This window comes from Streptopelia decaocto (genome assembly GCF_964273445.1).
Source record: "Streptopelia decaocto genome assembly, chromosome: 10".
Lineage (NCBI taxonomy): Eukaryota > Metazoa > Chordata > Aves > Columbiformes > Columbidae > Streptopelia > Streptopelia decaocto.
Genome location: NC_138665.1, coordinates 18,921,878 through 18,943,512, shown reverse-complemented (window position 1 = coordinate 18,943,512; position 21,635 = coordinate 18,921,878).

The window sequence follows — 21,635 nt, the reverse complement described above, 5'->3', positions numbered from 1 at the left end:
GCACACACATGACGTTCCACCATCTCACTCAACAGCCAATTCATCTTCCTTCTCCGCCAAAAAAACCTGCAAAGCCCAGGGAAACTGCTGGAAAAAGAAAACCAACACATTTCTGCTACAGCATCTTTTAAATAGAGAAGGTATCTTGAGATAAAGACTGGGCATGTGACTTACTAATTTGTTGCCAGTAACTCAAACACAGACTCACATGCTTCATGCCAGGCTTACCTGCAAACAAACAAACAAACAAATAGATTCCCAACATTTTATCAGGCAGTTTCTCCCCTTTCATTCCTGTTGCAAAATTTCAGGTGACTTTAAAACTACAAACCATTCAAAGCTCGGAGTGCTTCTATTATTTCTGGTAATTTGCTGCCCTCGAACTGGACCTGCCTTCGCTGCAAAAAGCGCCAAAAGGTCTATTTACAGGGAATTGTTATCCTTAAATTGAAGCCCAGCAGGGCTGCAGAACCGCGGTCCTGACCTGGAGTGTGCAACATGCGGAAAAGTCCACTGAAGTGTGTGACCAGGCTCAGTCAGGGACCTGGGGGGAAAGCTGGAACATCACTAAACCCCAGCACCCAAAAATCAAGAGTTAGGCCTCAAAATACATACACATAAACCAACAGCAATCTCGGGGTTGGGGACAGGGAAGGTTTCTCCTCTTTACCGTCCAGCTGGCTCAGATTTCCACTGACTCTTCCATGGATGAGGAACATGGGGAATTACTTCCTTAAGGGATACCGAGCATTCCCTGAATCCAAGAGCTGAGGCCATAAAGAAAACCTCAAACCAGCAAAATTTGTAATAAAATGACACCATGAGAAGGGCTTGTCTCCATCAGCACTTTGCAGTGGTACCCACACCCCCCTTTTCTCAAATGAAGATGAATTCCCAATTTGAGCATTTAGGATACGCCTTAGAAAAAGATCCTTTCTGGCTTCCTTTGGTTTTTCTCTACCCTTTAACCTAATTAATTCCTTAGATGTAAATCTCACCTATGCCGAGTTCATAAGATTTTAACATTAATATTTTGTGTTGTAGAAGACCAAAAAGACGAAAGGAAGAAGCCCATACTGTAATTTCTTGTTTCCGCCTCAGAGGAGCCAGCGTCGCTTACCGTGGTTCACCTTTACGGTGCCGCGCGGCAGGGGGGGCAGAGCTCCGTCCGCACCGTGCTGCCCCCAGCTGCGTCTGGCTGACTGCTGGACCCCAGGCGTGATTTTAATGGGTGATTTTTATAGATGTGACAGCTGGAGTAAAGTACTTAGCACTTGTGAACACCAGGTCTTTTGTCTCCAAAGACAACCTGGACATTCAAAAATCATTACTCACGTCCTAAAAAATAATGAGATTGGCTTAGAAAACAAGATGGTTTTAGATATTATGTATTTTATTTGCATTGTGATGTTTATGCCTTTCGTAACTGTGTATTCAAGCCTTCCTTTTATTTTTCCTTCACAGCAAGAACTAGAAACATTCTTCTAAATGAAAATAGAGAATCTTCCCATAAATCACCTGTCTTCTGGAGCTAGGATATCAGGAAAAATATACAACCTCATCAGACTGATGCTAATTCATAGAAGTGAATAACACATCTTCTTGTACAGGTTTCTTCAGGTAAAAAGGTATTGGAGATGCCCTTGTGGATGCTGTTGGGACAGATTTAGCCTGTTACCCAGTCTCTCCCCGTTGTCACAAAGGGGATACCTACAACCAATAATTTGCGCTTGGACTTAGAGATCTACACAAAATGTACTTCAGAGGAATCTCTTACATTGTTGGAACTGTCACACTCTCTTCATGCAGCCTGAGATAGTGCGGGAGACTTGGAGCCCTTTGGCTGTATGAGGGAGACATCAAGGCTCTACTAAACCCATCAGTTCGCGATGGGACGATCACAGAGCCTGGAGCCCGGCTCTTTGGGAGGCCTTGATCCAAACACTTCCAGAGCTCTGAGGAAGGCTTAAGGCAAGACTTGGCTTTGTATCTTACTCATTGTGAGGGTGGGAGATGAGGGAGCAAACCACTAATTTTATGTATCACATTACACCAGCATGTCTAAACCAACCTACTCCTCCCGCACTCCCATAGACCGCAGGACAAACTCACCCTGAGCTGATAAAAGCCTACCAGACATCAGAGAGACTGAGGGTGGCACAATATGGATGGACTTTCAAGTTCCCCCTTGAATTAAAAAATGCAAATGATTCTACAGAGAGAGCAAGTTTTTAACATATATTTATACATTTAGGGTTGTTCAGCCTAGAGAAGAGAAGGCTCCAGGGAGGCCTTACAGAGCCTTCCAGTACCTAACAGGGACCCACAAAGAAGCTGGAGGGACTTTTTATAAGGACGTGTAGTGATAAGACAATGGGTAATGGCTTTAAACTGAAAGAGGGGAGATTTAGGTGAGATATAAGGAAGAAACTCTTCCCCATGAGGGTGCTGAGGCCCTGGCACAGGCTGCCCAGAGCAGCTGTGGCTGCCCCATCCCTGGAGGTGTTCACAGACAGGTTGGACGGGGCTTTGAGCAGCCTGGTCTGGTGGGAGGTGTCCCTGCCCATGGCAGGGGGTTGGGACCAGGTGATCTTTTAGGTCCCTTCCAACCCAAACCGTTTTATGATTCTATGATTTCAGCCTTGCCACATTCTTTGAGTTCTGCTGCTGAATTCTTTTCAGGGAGAAGGGGGATGGCAAGATGACTCACCTGTTAGTGGAAATAACCAAATAAAAGCTTGCCATGAAACAAGAGTGCATCCCCTCGGGAAGCTGACAGGAAGGTCACACTTCATCTCCTCCCTTATGCTCCAAAAGCTGCACCTCCATTTAACGGGACAAGCCGTGTCCTTGCGCTCTGCTGCTGGCAGTGTCACCGCCTGTCACACAGCGCTGCCCACAGCAGCCTGGCCCTGCTATAAATCCAGTACTGGTAGATCACCCTGGAATACCAGATATCTGAGAAACTCAACGAGTTACAGGCTGAAAGCTCTCAAGAGCTATCATGGCTGTTTCCAAGTTATTATTCCAAGGTGTAAATCTACCTCCTTTCCCAAGAAGTTCTCCTAGAAGTAAAGCAGCAACATACCACTGCCACAATAACACAGATGATCAGGACCTGGCAGCTGTTTATCAATGCTTCACTTCCTACACTATACCCAGAATCAGTTTGGGCTGGAGATGGTGCAGCTAAGGACTAATCATGTTCCTACTGAAGTTAATGGAAGTTAATTTTCCTACCACTTTCACCTGTGTTGGAAACTTAAGGATATTCAGCTCTCAGTGCAATCAGAGACGGAGTACCACTAAGGTGGAGAAAGTGGCACATACGACCACTGTGAAATAAAAACAAATGCAGGAGCAAAGATCACCACAACCCATCCTGCTTAAGACAATTTGAGAGGCCTATCTTTACATAACACATTTTTGGAAGAGATGTGCATACTTACTGCTCCCCTCTTCTCCCTGCAAACTCCCCATGCTGCTCTCATAAGCGTCCCCGGTAAAAAGAACTAAACGTGCACAGTGTTTCAAAGAAGGCATCAGTGCCCTAGAATAAATAATTCTTTAAACCCTTGTGCATTGCAGCATTTGCTGGGCCTTAGGCGGGGGAAAACAAGACAAACTGCAGCTGTGAAATATGAAGCAAGACAGGAATAAGAAAACATTCCTTTCTCCCGAGGAAGCGTACACAGAGCTGCAAGCATTTTGATCTACCAGTTTAAATTAGGCCTTGCAAACCAGTGGCCTCGTGGACACGCGGAGCTGAGAAGGAGCTCTGGCTGAGCACATGCAGGACGGGCTGTAAGCGGAAGGTGTCCCAGCAGCTCCAGGAGACGAAGGGAACCAGCAGGAGGAAAACATCAGCCGTGCTCTGCCCCTCTCCTTTGCTATTAGTGTTTATCCAGTTTTCTTCCTCCTCCATCTTCTGGTAAAACTTCTTCTCTTTCTGCTTAGAAAAGAACCATGACTGTGCACAAATAGAATGACATAAATCATGCCACAAGATGTTTTTTAAGGTTTAAAGACGTTCTAATCTGCAGGTAGAAAGTGAGTACTGAGAAGAATTCTGGGAAGGGGAGAACAAACTGTAGGTCTTGCTTTCCAGTCTACGGTAAACCCGACATGGCCAGGTATGCTCAGCTCAGGAACGCTATTAGAAGCACTTTTGCTCAACCTTCTCTGGTTTTGCAGGGTAGGGGGGAGCTGTTCCCACTGCTGTTATGATTAACAGCTTACAGAGCCCACTCACCATCTCTAACTGTACATTAAGTCTGAAAACGCAGGAAAGAACAAGTTCTAAATTGCTGTTGCCAGTCTCTGGTTAACCATGAGGCTTTAATTCCCAGCTGGGTCATCACACCAAGCAGCAAATGCCACGGTGTTTAGGCAGGAGAGAAGGTCTGCTTTCCAAAACACTCGTGTAACACTGACATCTCAGCATCTTAGAACACCTCCTTAAAAACCAAGTACCTGGCTCAGTTTAGATCAAGTCAGAGACACAAAGATAATCAAGACCAAAGCTGAGCCACTGTCAGAATCCAGAGTCTCTGAGACCATCCTTGTCCTCTGGCCTCCTCAACTGTCCTTCCCATCACAAGGAGAACAGAAGACGTCCAGTAGTTGTCGACAAGGGAACAAAAGAAATACGCTGTGGCAGTGAGTTAACTCAGCTTGAAGGAAGCAATATTAGGCATTCCAAAATAATAATTACACTATCCCTAACTAAAGCTGTCACTATAGAGAGTCTTGCACAGAAGAACCAAGACATGCCCTTTTCTAAAATATATATGTAATATTAGATCCACCTTTGCTGAATTTCACTTCCCCATGGCACAACTTAGACAAATGCTGAGACCAAAGAGAAGCCTTCTCCTCATTGTCTTAATTTAAGTGAATGAGGTCCACCCAGCTTCATATTTGCAACATTTCCAGAATAAGCTTGTATGCTCAAGCACCTGAGACAGGAATGGGAAAGAACGATAATTGTGCAACAATCCCCTTCCACGGTGTCATTATCTCTCATTTTCCCCGGCCCTGGAGAGCCTCTCTCCTTCACCCATACCTGGAAAAAACAGCAGAAAGCTCTGGAGGCAAGGGAGGGGACAAAAGCAGCTCCTGGAAGTTGTTCTCCCTGTTGGCTGTTGCTGACTTGGGTAACTGGAGATAGTTGGTTCATTGGCCTTTTATTTTTTATCACAGTAAATAAATTCTGCACACACATCATGCTGAAATGGGGAGATCAGGAGAGTCAGACTCACAAAGCCAAAATTACACTCTTTCTGGATCACCCCGCAGCCTTGGACAACCTGTTCTTTCCCAATTCCATCGCAAAATGCTCTTTCACCGGCAAACCACGAAAAGCTTGACATGGGCTGAGCCCACTGCCTGTCCCATGCTGTGTCCCCACATCCCCAACATCTTCCCTTCTCCTCGTGCTCCCACCAGGAGCAATTTGGGGCTGAGTCTGGCACAGCCCTAACGCTCCCAGCGCTGAGTCAGGCCTGGGGACACAAGGCGCAGCATTAGCCAAGCCTTGCTTTACTCACCCGGACAATGGAAGCCGGGATGGTATTTTCTCTGGAAGGCTGGGGACTGGGTGTGAGCGTGGGAGCTGACGGGGTGAAGGAGGAGACGCGCGGTGCTCTGCCCCTTTCCGCAGCAGGTCCCATGGACCTCACCCGCTGGCGACCAGTCCAACTGTCCTGATTTCTATCTCACAGGTACTTGATAATGAGCAATCGAAGCACTCAGAGGTTTGAGCAGAAGGACTTGCTTTCTAATTTGAGCCATGGACACGAAAATAACTATATAGCTAATAAGCACAAACAGAATCATCATTAGGGGAGACTTTATTAAGATACTACTGAGATTGTAGCCATTTGTTCTGCCAATAAGCTCAGGCAAAACTGATGCCTGGTGTCCTTTAAACCTCAACTGGCTCTAATTAGACTAGTTGAGGATATTTGATAACCCATCCCTTTTAGCCCCTCTACAAATAATCACATCTTATGTCCTATTTATTAATTTTGATTTATACCAAGACACTCCTCTGTTCCTCTAGGGGGCATTTACAGAAGTCAAAACGCGGGGCCAGCCAATAAATCCATCCTGTATATAATGAAATGACCTTCCAAGAACGTAAAACCCACCTCCCTGAAAAGCCAGAGAGGCCTTTGTTGGATTTGCTGAAGGTAACTACAGCATGAAAGACATCTTTGCCTAAGAGCTTGGAAAAAGTGGTAGCTATCACGCTGGAGTGTATTATTAAAAGTGACAATTATGTCTGGATGCTTACAGTTGCAACTTCTGATTTCATGGACTCTAACGAACGCAGCGCTGCTGTTCTGGATGGCCTGGCGTTAATAAAGCAAACCAATTCTGAACGCCCAAGGCCGGGACCTGGGGGACAGCAGATGGTGCCCAGGACACCCATTCTCACATTAGCATGAGAATGGGCCGGAGCGGTCGCCGCCGCCTTTAAGCAAGATTTCCCTTGTCCACACCAGCTCTGCCTCCCACCAAACCAGACAACACCATTGTTTGGGTTTCTAATTTAGGCAATCAGTGCTTCATTACATAAAATGTAATTCACAAGCGAGTCAGGCAATAAAGAAATCCATCTCCTTTATAACAACTTGCACTTCATAAGAACCTTATTCAAACTTCGGACAACAAAAGGAAATGAACAGTCCTTATTCATATGCATTAAAACATTTCCAGACAAATGACTCAGAGTTCTTAAAATTAGACTTTTTTTTTTCCCTTAAATTGCTTCTAATTTTGTGTGCAATCAATTGCAGCTGTAATTGCTTGTAAGCACAAATGGTATATCCAAGGATATCAAACTTGACTTACTCATTGAGAACGAGAACAAATGCCAGATAGAAAATTGGAAGCTGTGTCTCAAATTCATTAAAAAAATCATGAAATCCACATGCTTACCTGGATTCAAAAATGAGACTGTCTTTATCTCAGAAGAGGCAAAACTTCACCCTCATCCTCATTTCGGCCTCAGAGTGAGGTAAAAAGTGGCCAAGGCCTGGACTCTCCAGAGAGACGCTCAGATGGAGACTCAAGATACCGTACGCAACCTCTCAGGAGATATTTCTAGTAAACATAGATAAATTCCACTTTAAATACGGTGTTTCACATCATGAGTGTTTGGTATCTTAACATGAATAATAAACAGAGCTTCGCATGTTTAGATGTCTCTCTTCTCGGCTGAGCTAATTCAGATTTCTGAATGAATTAATTAATAATTAATTTCTGATTTCTGCAAATACGACTTTGCCGTCCTTTTGTAGTCCACACTTTGTGCCCCTTGGACAGGGTTGCCAAGCCAAGTTTGTTTCCTGGCTTGTTATTAATCATCAAGAGAGTGTTTCAACCCCTGTCATCACACCCATCGGTCAAATAACATTTGGAAAAACCCATGAGAAGCCAGTTTCTCAGAGACAGGAGGCGTGTTCCTCAAGAGACAGATCGCCCCCCGCCCCACAAGCTTTCTGCGAGAAACACACACAGGGGAAGAGCTCAGTTATTTTTTTTCACAATTCAAGAAACGGGGGAAAAAAAGGGGGTCAGGGGCGTGTTATTCCTGCTCCTAAACCCAAGGGATTAAAAAGAGGAGCCAAACCAATCCACACAGATCCCGCGTGCCCTGCACCTCCTCATCATTGCACTCATCCTAGAAAATTCCAATCGTGGCTTCATCTCCTTGCATCCCCTTGAGGTCCCCACGACGGGAGCTTCTGAAGCAAAGATTGGTATTAAACCCGGTGGGGTTTCAAACAGGTTGTTAACCTCACTCCAAGGCAGAAGTGCCTCTGTAGGCTCCAGCCAGCCCTCAGTTTCCAAAGGCGCTCTCTGAACAAGCCTGACAAGGGGCTGGCAAAGGCCAGAGGCTCCCCGGCCCACATTCCAGACATGGTGATGGGGAAGCAGCTGGGAATTACAGATTTACACTCAACACAAACTGGCACAAGGAACAGATGAAAATCTTTTGTTGATGTTGCTGTTCTTGTTTCTCATGTAACACAGTTTTAATTCCCTGAAGCCAATGTACTAATTGCCAACTGAAAATAAGTCATCTCATCATCTCACTTGAATAAATACCAATAGTTCTTGAGCTTGACTGCAAAATTCAAGCAGCTTTATCTGGGCATTGAAAGCAAACAACCGTTTCTGGATCTTTCTCAGTACATTTCCTTCTAAATGAACTGCTTGAAAATGATGAGTTCTCTAGAAATATTTTGGAATTAGGGAAAGCTTTTGAATAAACTGGAGCATCTTTTGGGTCATAAGATCACTGGACTCCACTGAATGATGAGTGTCCTTTTTTGGATGAGAAGTTCAGAGGAAGACTGAGGATTTGGTGATGGATACAATACAAGAAAACCCACCAGGTCTCAAGCAGAGTTGCTACAGGTTTATTTTTCAGAACTGCTGAGCCTCAAGAATTTAAATTTTCACCCAACTTCCTTCCCATCAGATACTTAAGGGTATGAAATTTCTAAAAATTATGTCAAATGAGAATTTGCAACCTGGCCACTGGAACGCAGCCCACTGAAGAGACCCACCGCATCGTTTAACAGAGAGAAAATGTACATCTAGCAGCATTTCTTGACACTACCTTTGGGGAAAGAGCTTTCCCCAGTTGCAGGTGTCTCCTTGTAAGTGGTTCCAGAAGGCGAGCAGACACAGAGGGGGCAACGTTTGCTGGGGGGGAGTTTCATCCCCTCCTGTCAGCGCTGAGACCTCACACACTCATCACAGAGGGAGGATGAGAGGAGAGAAGCACAAACATTACAAATGCATACACAAAATAAAGATATTACACTGCATTTGTACTGGATATTTATAGACATAGAGTTGAGATGCTAGCCATAAAAGTCTTATTTTTAAATGATCTCTTATATCTAATTTATTCTTCTCAGATACTGCTAAGCAGCCAAGTTGGGGTGGTCTACAGAAAACACTGTAGCTAAAGCACTGCAGACAAGCGCTCAGTGTTCTGTAAAAACATAAACAGGTTCTTGCCTGCAAATCTTCTCTCCCTCAGATTTCTCATCTTTCCCTCCTCAGTCCCCAAGATACCAGAATTTCCTCAGTTCTGTCGTTACCTGGAGTTTTCTCATGGAAACAAGCACCGAACACATCGTGAAGAAAACAAACAATAGGCAAAAATCCCCTAAAAACAGCCCTTTGGCTTATTATTCCCTCATTCTTCCTGTGCGGGCTCGGAGCCAGAGACGCTCCAGCTGCAGCTGAAGGAGCAGTGGGGAACGTCGCTGGCTGCTGGCGGAGGAAAAACCTCAAAATAAACAAGTTCTTCAAGGTCTAATTTTCCCCCTGATAAAAATTAAAGAGGGGCCAAACCAAGCGACCTCTTTATCTCCTCCCTTCATTAATTAATAATATAAGCAATAACCTGAAAATAATAAACGGACTGTTTCTTCCGCCCTATGGGAAAAGGCCAGAACAAGGCTTGTCCCACTTGTCCCGCGGTTGCCACGATGGCAGAAATGCAATTCCACACCGCGACAGAACCTCGTGTCATCGGTCCTGGGCACTGAAATGCCTTTTTGGACATGAAAAAGGAGGATATTCCATTTCAGCCCTTGCAACTATTAAGGAGTTCCAGTGAAATGGTGGTTAAAGATCTGTCAGGTCAAAATATGCTGCACTTATGGAGCTTTTATATGATTTGCCTCTAGCTGTCTTTGCAAAGAGTGAGGGTGATACTTGGCATCCTTTGTACACAGATCTCAACGAGATAAATAAAACCGATTTTCTCTCTGGAACAGGCAAAGTGCAGGGGGGTTAACTGAACAACCCGGCCTCTCACCGCAAGGAAACGGGAGCGCTGGGGACAAACTCCAAATCACCCGATTACAGCGCTGCCATCTCGGCGCTGAATTGGTATGTTCCTGCATTTACCATCCTCTTTCTCGGTGGGTCTGGTCTGCCAACGTGTGCACCTGAGAGTGACCGAGCCGGCCTGGAAAACGCTGCTCAGAGCTTGTGCCGACGTGCAGAGGTGGTTTCGGTAACAGCCTTTCCAGGGCTCCTTGCAGAGGTCAGCGATCCTACTGCCTTGGGTGGGTTTGGGCTCTTCCTGGCTTTTATTCACCCTGAAGGATTTGATTCATTGTTTCTCAGCAAAAAAAAGTGCTTTCCTTAAAAGGGCTAATCAAACTTTGACAAGGACCTTGTGCAATGGAAAGATTGATGAGATGCATTAAAGGTTTTGCATGGAGCAAAACTGAAGGGCAAAAATTCCTATTGAGTTCAATGGAACTGTGATTGCACTTTCCACGTGTATCTTTTTCCCACTGCTGTATCTCATATTTTAATGTATTTGTGTAACTACCTCAGTGTGCTGGAAGAGGGAAACAGTGACCTCTCCCATGCTTTGCTTTGTTTCTCTTTGTTTGCTGGCATCACCATGAAAGAAACGTGTTTCTCATGCTTTGCAGGGCTACAGAACCACAGCTTCCTCTAGTGCAGATTACAGCAACTAAGACATGTTTTCTGCCTAAACCATAGATAACATAAACCTAGAACTAGTCACCCAAACCAGTAACCTAATGGCATTCAAAAAGGGATTAGAGACGCATACAAATCCAGCCCACCAAAGACCCCACGGGCTGGCACCAGGACATCCCCACGCTCACCCCTGGTGCTGCTCAGATCTCCTAAACCCGGCACAAAGGCTGCGGTGCCCCAGGCTCAGCTTTGCGCCGTCAGCCCTGCGATGTACATGCACCGCAATGGGATGAAAGGGACGTTTCTGATGGCAAGAGGTGGGAGATGGGCAGAGGAGAGAGTCCCCCGGGTGTGGGAGATGGGAGCTCTCACCCGATGGGGCAAACCTGAGCCCCCACTTCAATATTTATGTCCTCAGCAATACTTGGTTTCTTACTCCCAAAAATCTTCAGCAGTGGAGATGTTGCAGCCTCCCAAGGCAGCCTGTTCTAGGATTTAATATCACTGCTGGTGGAAGGTGTTCTTAAATTTATAATGATAAACTTCTGAAAAACATATTAAACTACGGGCTGATCTCTGAAGGCAAAGAATGAGCTACAATGTGAGGAAATGGACCAGCCCGCAAGCTCCTATGGTGTGGTCTGTGCGCTGTCCCCGGGGCCACCCGGGATGAGTCGCATCAGGCCGGACCAGCAGAGCAGGCGACCTCCAGACCTGCTCTAATATGGCAGTTCTAACGCTTCCACAAAAATAACAAGTTCACACCCATAGCCAGACAGCAGGTCAGTATTTCCAGCTGATCCTCTGTCTTATTATGTAAGAGAACACCGTTTGATTATTGCTCTCTGCTAACCTCTGCATAAATTAGCCATTAACGACTGGAACAGAAATTATTACTGAAAATTCAATCAGTGTTTAACTGATTTTTAATACATCATCACGTGTAGGTCAAAGTGCATTAACCTGCTTGAGCCTATTGGAAAAGATTTCATTAACAAACTCCATACAACCTAACGACGACACTATAGAAAAGAAGCAGCGGTCCAGCGGATGGGAGGGACGGGGAAAATTAAGTCTAAATTTCTCAGCTTCAGCACTCCCAAATGGTGTGTTTGGGGGGGACAGGTTAGATATTACTTTTTTCATGAGGATGGTCAAACACTGAAATGGCATTGGAGAGGCTGTAGGATCTCCAGTTTTGGAGATAACGTTAATTTAACTGAACCAGGTCCTGAGTAACCTGCTCTAAATTGGTCCTGCTTTGAGCAGCAGGTTGGACTAGATAACCTCCACAGGTCACTTCCATCCTAACTCATTCTGTGATTTTTCCTGGGTATATTTGGGACCATATCACAGGACCTTTGTAAATATTAATACATGTTTATAATCCTTCAACTAGGAGGACCATTTTAAAGTACTCAACCTTAGAGAGCAATGTGAGAGACTGGGAGTACTTACATATACTGGAATAGCTACAATCTGATGATTTAAAGTGATATCTATTGATGCCCAAAGGCTTTCTTGGGCCCATACTTTCTTCTCTGACTGTCTGTTTTCATGTCGTTGTTTTGCCAACTACTGACAATCTGTTTAGAAATACGAGAAAACATGAAATCTGGAGGTGTATCAGTGTGTGAGCGTCCACCCCAAAACCTCTGTGAAAATAACCTTCCGAATGGCAATTGGCCAGAGACGCAGTCTGAAGCCAGCTAAGATATGAATATTCACATCAGCTAAGGATTTTGGATTAAATGCCATTCTGCTGATATAGATAAATATTCAGATTTCCTTGGCTTCTGTAGACTAAACCTGGTTTAAAAGAGAAATCCATACAATATAATGCAAATATCATTGCCACTGCTGGTAGGGGTTTGGGGAGAGGTGGAACAGGGTTATAATGATTTTTAAAGACCAGATTAAATCTCTGTAATTCAAACACCTATATCAGAAAGCAGATGCAGAAAGTCACACTTCCCAATGGCTGCGGCCTCCTGGCAGAGGGATGGGTCTGCTGCTCACACCGTCCTGTCTCCACCTCAAACTCTAGTCACACCACAGGCAGAAGGGACCTCAGAAGTTACTCAAAGGGAAGCAGAATGAAAGAAAATTATTTCCCTTTCTCTGCACACTCACAAGGAAAAGGGTAACTGTGCTCTACAGCACTGTTAAAACTCTTTGCAGCCAACGGCGCCGTTGGACTCGCAGCTCAGCTGGGTGCTGGCCAAGACTGGAGCTGTGGGACCACCATAAGTCACTTCACTCTCTCAGATAGAAGTCAGGAGCCTAATTCACATTCTCCAGAACATGAACTTTTCAAGTGCAGCACCCTGCGCCCCACAGCAGCCCCTGCGCCCCACAGCAGCCCCTGCGCCCCACAGCAACACTCTGCGCCCCACAGCAACACTCTGCGCCCCACAGCAACACTCTGCGCCCCACAGCAGCCCCTGCGCCCCACAGCAGCCCCTGCGCCCCACAGCAACACTCTGCTCCCCACAGCAACACTCTGCTCCCCACAGCAGCCCCTGCTCCCCACAGCAACACTCTGCTCCCCACAGCAACACTCTGCTCCCCACAGCAACACTCTGCTCCCCACAGCACCCCCTGCTCCCCACAGCAGCCCCTGCTCCCCACAGCAGCACTCTGCTCCCCACAGCAGCACTCTGCTCCCCACAGCAACACTCTGCTCCCCACAGCAACACTCTGCTCCCCACAGCAGCCCCTGCTCCCCACAGCAGCACTCTGCTCCCCACAGCAGCACTCTGCTCCCCACAGCACCCCCTGCTCCCCACAGCAGCCCCTGCTCCCCACAGCAGCACTCTGCTCCCCACAGCAGCACTCTGCTCCCCACAGCAACACTCTGCTCCCCACAGCAACACTCTGCTCCCCACAGCAGCCCCTGCTCCCCACAGCAGCACTCTGCTCCCCACAGCAGCACTCTGCTCCCCACAGCACCCCCTGCTCCCCACAGCACCCCCTGCTCCCCACAGCAGCACTCTGCTCCCCACAGCAGCACTCTGCTCCCCACAGCACCCCCTGCTCCCCACAGCAGCACTCTGCTCCCCACAGCAGCACTCTGCTCCCCACAGCACCCCCTGCTCCCCACAGCAGCACTCTGCTCCCCACAGCAGTGCCCTGCACCCCACAGCAGCCCCTGCTCCCCACAGCAGCCCCTGCTCCCCACAGCAGCACTCTGCTCCCCACAGCAGCCCCTGCTCCCCACAGCAACACTCTGCTCCCCACAGCAACACTCTGCTCCCCACAGCAGCCCCTGCGCCCCACAGCAGCACTCTGCTCCCCACAGCAGCCCCTGCTCCCCACAGCAGCCAGGCCCAGCCAGCTCCACCAAGCACACGCGGGAACGTTTTCCATACAGACAATACTCCCTGGAAGCCCCACACTCACCAGATCCCCCAGAACGGGGAGAGAGGGGCTTGGGGTGGTTTGAAGGCACAGATTTGGAAACTATCAAGAAGCGGAGAACTGAAAAATCCCTCAGGGGCTCCCCAGTCCCTCCCAGCCTGCAGCCCCGCACGGGCCGCCCGGCCGGGCTTTGTTGCGGGGCTCTGGCTGGAGAGGCGGCGCGCACGGGGTCTGCCCGTCCGTTCCGCCCGGGACACGCTGCACCTGGGCTCGCACGGTACAAAAGCGAAGGACAGACCTGCTCCCCGGCCTCCTCCGCGCCGGGGAGGCCGCTCGTCCTCCCGGGGGATGCTGCGGGCCGCCCGCCGCGCTCACCGGCTCCGCATGGAGCTGCCTACGGGAGCCTCGCTTGTTGTTTTCTCCTCCCTCCAGCCCTTCTTTTCAGGAGAGACAAAAAAAAAAAGGGTGTGTGGGGGAACCTTCCTATTATTATTGTCCTAATATATTCCGGGGGCTTGTGGTTCCTGCAAGCAGGCGGAAGTGAAACCCGTTTTCGCCCCCTCCTCCTTCCGCGATGCTGCGGGGCTGGATGCAGCCGGCGGCCGCGGCTGCTCCCGCTCCCGGGCGGCAGCGCATCCCGGGCTGCCCGCTCCCCCGGCCCCAGGCGGGACGGGGAGGCGCTGCCGCTCCCGAGACGAGGCAACAAACAGGAGGAAAATGGGGGGGAAATGTGCCCCACGCGGCCGGGGGAGCCGGTGCCTGCGGGCCGGGGAGCGGGACCGCCCCGGGGCACCCGGAGAAGCGGCTGCGGGGGCTCGGTGCCCCGTGCCTGGGGCCAGCCCTCGGAAGGCACCGGCTGGCTGCGGTTCCCCCGGTGCCGGGCAGTCCGGGCTCGTTAGCACGGGAGCAGAGCCACAAAGCGCTCAATGCAGCGGTGTCTGCCGGCTCCCTAGTGACATCCTGTGGCACAGGGGCATACTGCCGAGCTCTGGGCTTTACCCCCTGTTAGTAACAGAACCAGTTTTACAAAATATTCCTGAAAGGATGAATCAGTTTTGTAAACTGTCCCTGAAAGGATGTTCAAGCATATCGTGTTCGAGTACACTCTTATCTTAACAACCGAGCTTTTATACGCATAGAGTGAGGCTGCCCAGGGAGGTTGTGGAGTCTCCTCTGCAGACATTCAAAACCCTTCTGGACATGTTCCTGTGCGACCTCACCTGGGCGTTCCTGCTCCAGCAGGGGGATTGGACTGGATGATCTTTTGAGGTCCCTTCCAATCCCAAACATACTGTGATACTGTGATACTGTGATACTGTGATACTGTGAGAAGTACATGCAGTGTTTCCGGAGGTTGAGCAAGTCAGCAGTTATCTAGCTATAGAAACAGTACGCCTGTGCAATACCCAAAGGTGAAAGGGACAGAAGTGATGAAGACTACTTACTTCATCCTGAAGACCCCCTGAAGGACCACCAGAGGACACCGCACATGATCAAAATAGTTCCAAGATGTTGCAATCGATGTTGCAATCCATGTTGAGTAACCGTTATGTATCTTAATGAATATATGAATATGTATGTGAATGGACTGTATAAATACTGTGTAACTTAAACTGATCAGCGAAGCCGCTTTGGGTGCGAACCCCTGGTTTCCCAGCGCTGAAATAAAGCACCGCATAGAACTACGCCCGCGGTTCTGTGTCCTGATTGCTGACACCACCGCGCTGGGGCAAGTCACACCTTGTCCCCTGAGCTGGGTGGGAGCAGCCGCGTCCGGGCAAGGACCTAAATCACTGTCGGTGTTCCTGGATTAAAGCAGTTTGCTGTGTTTGTTCCCTTGCTGTATTTCCGCAAGGTAACGGGCTCTTGGTGGCTGTGGGGATTTGTGTTTTATAAATGTGCAGCATCTTCTACAGTACATTACAGAACAGGGAGCGCTCAGATCGAAATGCTGCAGTTGGCCTCATGCCTTGACTGAGGCAGCAAATGAACATCCAGCGAACTAATGCAAATGTTAATTTCTTAATTCAGCATGTGCCATCACATTGAAACAGACTTGAAGAACTAAGGCTGAGAGAGTTGGGCTGTTCAGCTGGGGAAGAGAAGCTCCAGGGAGACCTTATTGCGGCCTTTCTGTACTTCAAAGGGGCTGAATAAGAATGATGGGGACAGACTTTTGAGCAGGGCCTGTTGTGACAGGACAAGGGGTGATGGTTTTAAACTAAAGGAGGGAGATTCAGGCTGGACATGAGGAAGGAATTGTTGTCCCTGAGGGTGGTGAGAGCCTGGCTCAGGTTGGCCAGAGAGGTGGTGGATGAACCATCCCTGAGACATCCCAGGCCAGGCTGGACGGGGCTCTGAGCACCCTGAGCTGGTGAAGATGTCCCTGTCATGGCAGGGGGGCACTGGGGAGCTGGGAAGGTCCCTTCAACCCAGACTATTCTGTGATTCACAGGAGTAGAGATGAAACCCTGTCCCTCCCTAAGTCTTGGCCTGCTCACATTGCCCAGATCAGAAAGATTAAGGCAGGCTTGAGCACACAGCAGCCAAAACTGCTGGTAACTGTTTGGATGTGTGCGGGTGCTGGTGGTAGAAGGGTTGGAGAAGGCTCTCCTAAGCTCTCCCTCAGGAGTAACTCACATCAGATGTTGCAGACGTTCACAAGAGATGACTGGGACACTCTTTACTGAGGTCTCTGTTGTCCCCAGAAGCCACCTGCTCACAGCATCGCGGTGGAACCTAATCCCTCTAGAATTCTGGCGCTGCCCCTTCTTTATTGTGGGAAAAGTGAAATGATCGATGATTTTGCCTGGTGACATGTTTAGGACCTGCTGTTCTGTATTCTGCAGATTCATCTTGTCCAGGCAGTATTTCTGCACTATGGAACGTATTTTGCCTCACAGAGATACAAATATCCCAGATCTCAGTGCATTCAGAAGTAAATGCAAAATTTCTCAGCTTCATTTCTTCGCACAAAACCATGCAGAGAATGCTGGTACCCAGCCCAACAAGTCTAAGCCCTATAAACTAACCAAGATATTCCTCTTATGGGCTAGAGAAGGAAACAGCTTTTTTCTATTTTAAAATACTTGGGAGGCACACAAGTTCCACAGAGATGGGAACCATCTAAATATATATAAAGACATAGTGAGATAAATGAATCCATCTGTTGTAATCTAGCAGTTTCATCAAACCAATGAAAAAAATTGACAGTTTCATGAAACCACTAAAGCGCTATTGATACTTTCAAGTATTCAGAATTCCTCTCCAATGTGTATGGATGTAGGAAATCAACCATCCCCTGTTGGATTCCTGAAAGGAATAGAAAAGGAGCAAGACTGTGCATGAAGCTGATGTAAACAAATCCACAATGTAATTAAAGCAAATTGCCATTAACAATCTAACACAGACTGTTACAAATCTCTCCTCACACCCCAAAATACGTTTCTGATTTCCATGGTGTGTCAGCACACTCATTCCCCGCTGCCCTTCTGCCGCCCCAGGGATCTCAAAGCATCTCCCAGATGGTGCTTGAGTGCAGCCTCGCGACACCTCCGCTCTGTGTCCACAGGGGAAGCCGAGAGGCACAGAGATTTGCTTATCGACTGACGGGAAGAATTGAAACACCTGGAAAGACGTAGGTGTCCTATCTGCACATACACCTTGCTCTTACTACTAGATAGCGCTTCCAGTGCAAGTCTGCTTGTAATTAAAGTTGCTCTTTTAAAGACTGCACGGAGCAATCCACTGACAGCTTTACAGGCGGAGCAGGGCAAAGCCAACAGTGTTTTGCTTCATCCCAATGAGTGACGCCTTTTCTCAGCTCTGTGTCTGAAGAGCCACGTGGCAGCTCTGCAACAGCCCTCATGAATATACTGTGGATTCGCACCAGCTTTTGTTGGTTTCAAATGTTCCTATTTTGGTACAGGCAGGTGACAGCCAAAGTTTGGAAGTGTTTGCCATTAAACGTGCGAGCAGGTTCAGCTTCCTCCCTTCCCTCTCCTCTCCTATACACGCACACGTTCCATCTCGGTGTGATTTATGGTATGGTCCTGCCATATCTTTCTCTGGGTAAAGCTCTGTGCATGGAGTGCAGGCCGAGGGCGGGAGTCTGAGGAACAGGCAGCACAGGAGATTCAGGCTGAGTCCTGAAAAACTTCCTCAGTTGAAGCGCACAGATACCCACAGGCTCGGGGGGCCACCAAAATACACGTGTCCAACACCACCACCCATTAAAAAGGCACCGGCTGCACTACTCACTGCGTTCAGCTACTCTCCTCCTGGGAGACAAGTAAAACTCCACAACAAACAGTCCCACGGCCCACGACGCAAAGTCCTGACGTGGTATTATTGTAGACACAGAGCGTTCCACACGGAACACACAGCTGCCCAGCGGCCACGGCCTTCACGTGCAGTACAGTGAAAGGGGCAACAGCTGCTCACTGCTGGAGATGCTGCCTGCGTTCCTGTCTTAATGTGCTCTACTATTTGCCTTTTTTTGTTTGTTTGTTTGAGTTTTTCTTCTAGAACTTGGTAACTGATGTCTCACTGCTATTATCAGTATTTTATTAATAATGTCCTGTCAGTGTGTATAAAAATTACATATTTCTCCCCATAAATGCTACAATATGAAAAACCAATCTGCTGCTAATAAAACAGAGGCAAATTCCCAAAAGAAATGAATGCTTTTAAAAACCACAAACTTCAAGTAAAAAACCTCTCTGCTGCATTTGAGGTAATTACTGGAGAAAAATGACAAAGACTGTTTCTCCTCAAAACTTGGTAATTTTTACATCATGCTACTGATATTCTTAATGAAAAATGGTGCATTTATTCACCACCGCTTCTTTTACTTTGGCCAATGCTGTAGCCAAACATCTGCTTGTTAAGTTAGCAGAGTAAATTGATGGTTAGCAACTCCCGAGTTTCCCAAGAAAATCTCCACAGCCATTTCCAAGGCAGCCCCTCTCTAAAGCTTCGTAAGGATGCACTTAGGAGGGGAGAAGACTATGAAGGAACACAAAGGTCTAGACAAAGCATCCGTGTGAATGTTTGGACCCTAAAAAGCCTCAACGGATGATGTGGGACAAGTTTCCAGCTGACGGCATTGCAGAGCTAAGAGTGGAAGTTCACTCTGAACTTGCCACCAGGGCTGAAGAAACCTGTGAGCGCAGGAAATGGAGTTAAAGCGGTGGGGAGGCAGCAGATACCTCACTGCTCAAAGGATCCATTCCTTCCCCTTCTATCTGTAGAGAAAAATTAATCATGATTATTGTAGTTACACATTCTGAGCCTGTTCCTGCTAAAATGCTGACCCACCTCTATACTGGAAAAATTCTTAGGAGGCAACCCAGCTTCACCCAATATATCACAACAGACGGAATCCTGTATACCCAGGATTGAAGAGACAAATCCCCAAAGAGCCTCCTGTCCAAGCAGATACAATCCAGGCAATTGTTAGCAAGTCTCCCAGGTTCTTGGTTGATGTTGTCCCTATATATTGTGCCAGGGCAACCGAGAAGTGTCAGACCTTGGGACGCTCCGGGAGCAGGTACAAAAAAGGCCTCGTTATGCAGCCGGACTCCAGCGGCATTCCCGCCCGATGCCCTTCCTTCCATACCATTGACAATCGATTGTCAGACGCCAGGGTTGAGACCAAAAAATGCTACTGGCAAAAAAACTCCCAGCGTATTGACAGAATAATGATTTTGAAAAGCTCTAAAAGAAGCCACACAAATAGATGTGTAAATAGTATTACTGCCCTCACAAGGCAATTGGATCTGTTAGGCTGAGGAGTAGAAAATGACAGCTCCTCCTTTTTTAAATGATAATGAGTTTCCTTCAGGCAAACCCCACAGCCTGAGGACAGCACCCTGGGAGTGTGGAGGCGCGGAGGAGCAGCAGCAGGTTTCTGCAGAGCAGTGCCTGGAGCACAGAAACACCTTTGGGTGCCGAGACATTGGGGAAAATGGTGTGGTTTTGTCTGCCAGTGACGCACCTGCACGACTTGTTTTCTGCTGCAATAGGAGCTGAAGTGTTCATCATTTTCTTACAGGATGTGGGGGTCGGACTGGGAGTTCAGCAGCACTGGTGTAAAAGGGAGGAACTCGCTGGGGTACAAGTGATGTTGGGATCAAGTTCTGTATCTTTCAGCGTGTCCTGAAAATAAACCAACTCCGAATACTGCTGGCTTGTTTTTATCAGACACCATTAGTTATTGTACAAAGGAAGGACATAACACAAGGTTTTGCACACTCTGTGCTGCTATTAATTGCTATCAACAAAGACATTCACCACAATGTAAGATAAATAACTGCAACTATTTCCTAAGCAATTCTTCCTCACCACCACTAAGGGACAGTGTTTCCTACAGTTCTACTAATGAGAATGACATATCTGCAAGTTCAGTTTTAATGAACAATGGCTGATGCCTCCTTTTAGTGTTCGAAGTGTTTTATATTCGGTGTTGTTTGTTTAATAAGTGACTTCTTCCTGACACAGTGCATTACAGGCCCACTTACTGTACTTTCACTACCACCAGCAGGCTGCACTAATAAATCAAAGAAGCCTATTAGTAAAGGTAATTCCTCCTATGAACTGATAAGCCTAAGAGGCTGGCTAGTCTAATATAACTGGTTTACAGTCAGGTTTTGATCAAAAGGCACAAAGGGCTTTGCAAAACACATCACTTTCTGCATACTAATGCTTTTCAAAATACACAGTTTCTATCTGTGAAAACCTCAGAAACCATCCTCATCTGAGCTGGCAATTCAGTTATTGGTAACTCTGCAACCCGATGCTCTTTGATAGGTACTGAGTCTGTCTCCATTGATACCAGAGACACTGCTGCCATTGACTTCACTCAGAGCGAAGATAACATCTGCTATATTCAGAGGCAAAATTTCCCTAATGGTCCCATTTGTTCAGGCGTATTTTGTGTTCTGAAAAATAGTTTAATCAATTGGAAAGACTCTACCAAGTAACCTTCTTTCGATTTGTGTTTCTGAAAAACACTCTGGAAGTCCCACTCTTACCAGAAAGTAATTAATACACTATAAGGCTGTGGCTTATTTTCAAAAGGCAAAGGTTTTGTAGGGTGGTACAGCAGAGGTACCTGGTTATCCTCACCTTCACACTCATGCAACTGAGAAATGTCCATGAGGTAGTTGCTACAGTGATAATATATGACTGTATCATATACAGTGATAATATATGACTGTATCATATACAATTATACAGCATATATATGCCATATGATTTCAAGACCATAATCCAACATCTCATTTGGTGTCTCAGATATTCAAAGACATTCAGATTTGGTGGCTACAAGATGAGTAGCTGTACAATCAAGCTGATACTGTAGCTGCACAACTAAAATCCAATCTCCCTGGCATCTCTTCAGTGAGAGAAAGCACAAGGTACATCATAACCAATTAATACGAACAATTAAAACATTTTTTTTTTAAATCATGAGTCCAATGAACAGAGGTTGTCCAGATCCAGCACTCTGCTGAATAGTATATCTAACCTTATCGACACAAATAATCAGGCGCAATTAACCCCCACTGGTTCTAGCAAGAAGCAGTGGCATAACCAAGCAACAGATATTTTTTCTACCCCCCCGATTTCTGCCTGATTGGCTGTTTCAATTAGCGAGAGGCTCCGGCCGTGGCTCACGTGGATTCCCTGCCACCCACGGCCTGGTCCTTGTGGCCACGCACAGCAAACCACAGGTGACACAGAGGACAAACCGGCTCAGCTCCCCGACTTCGGTCACACGTATT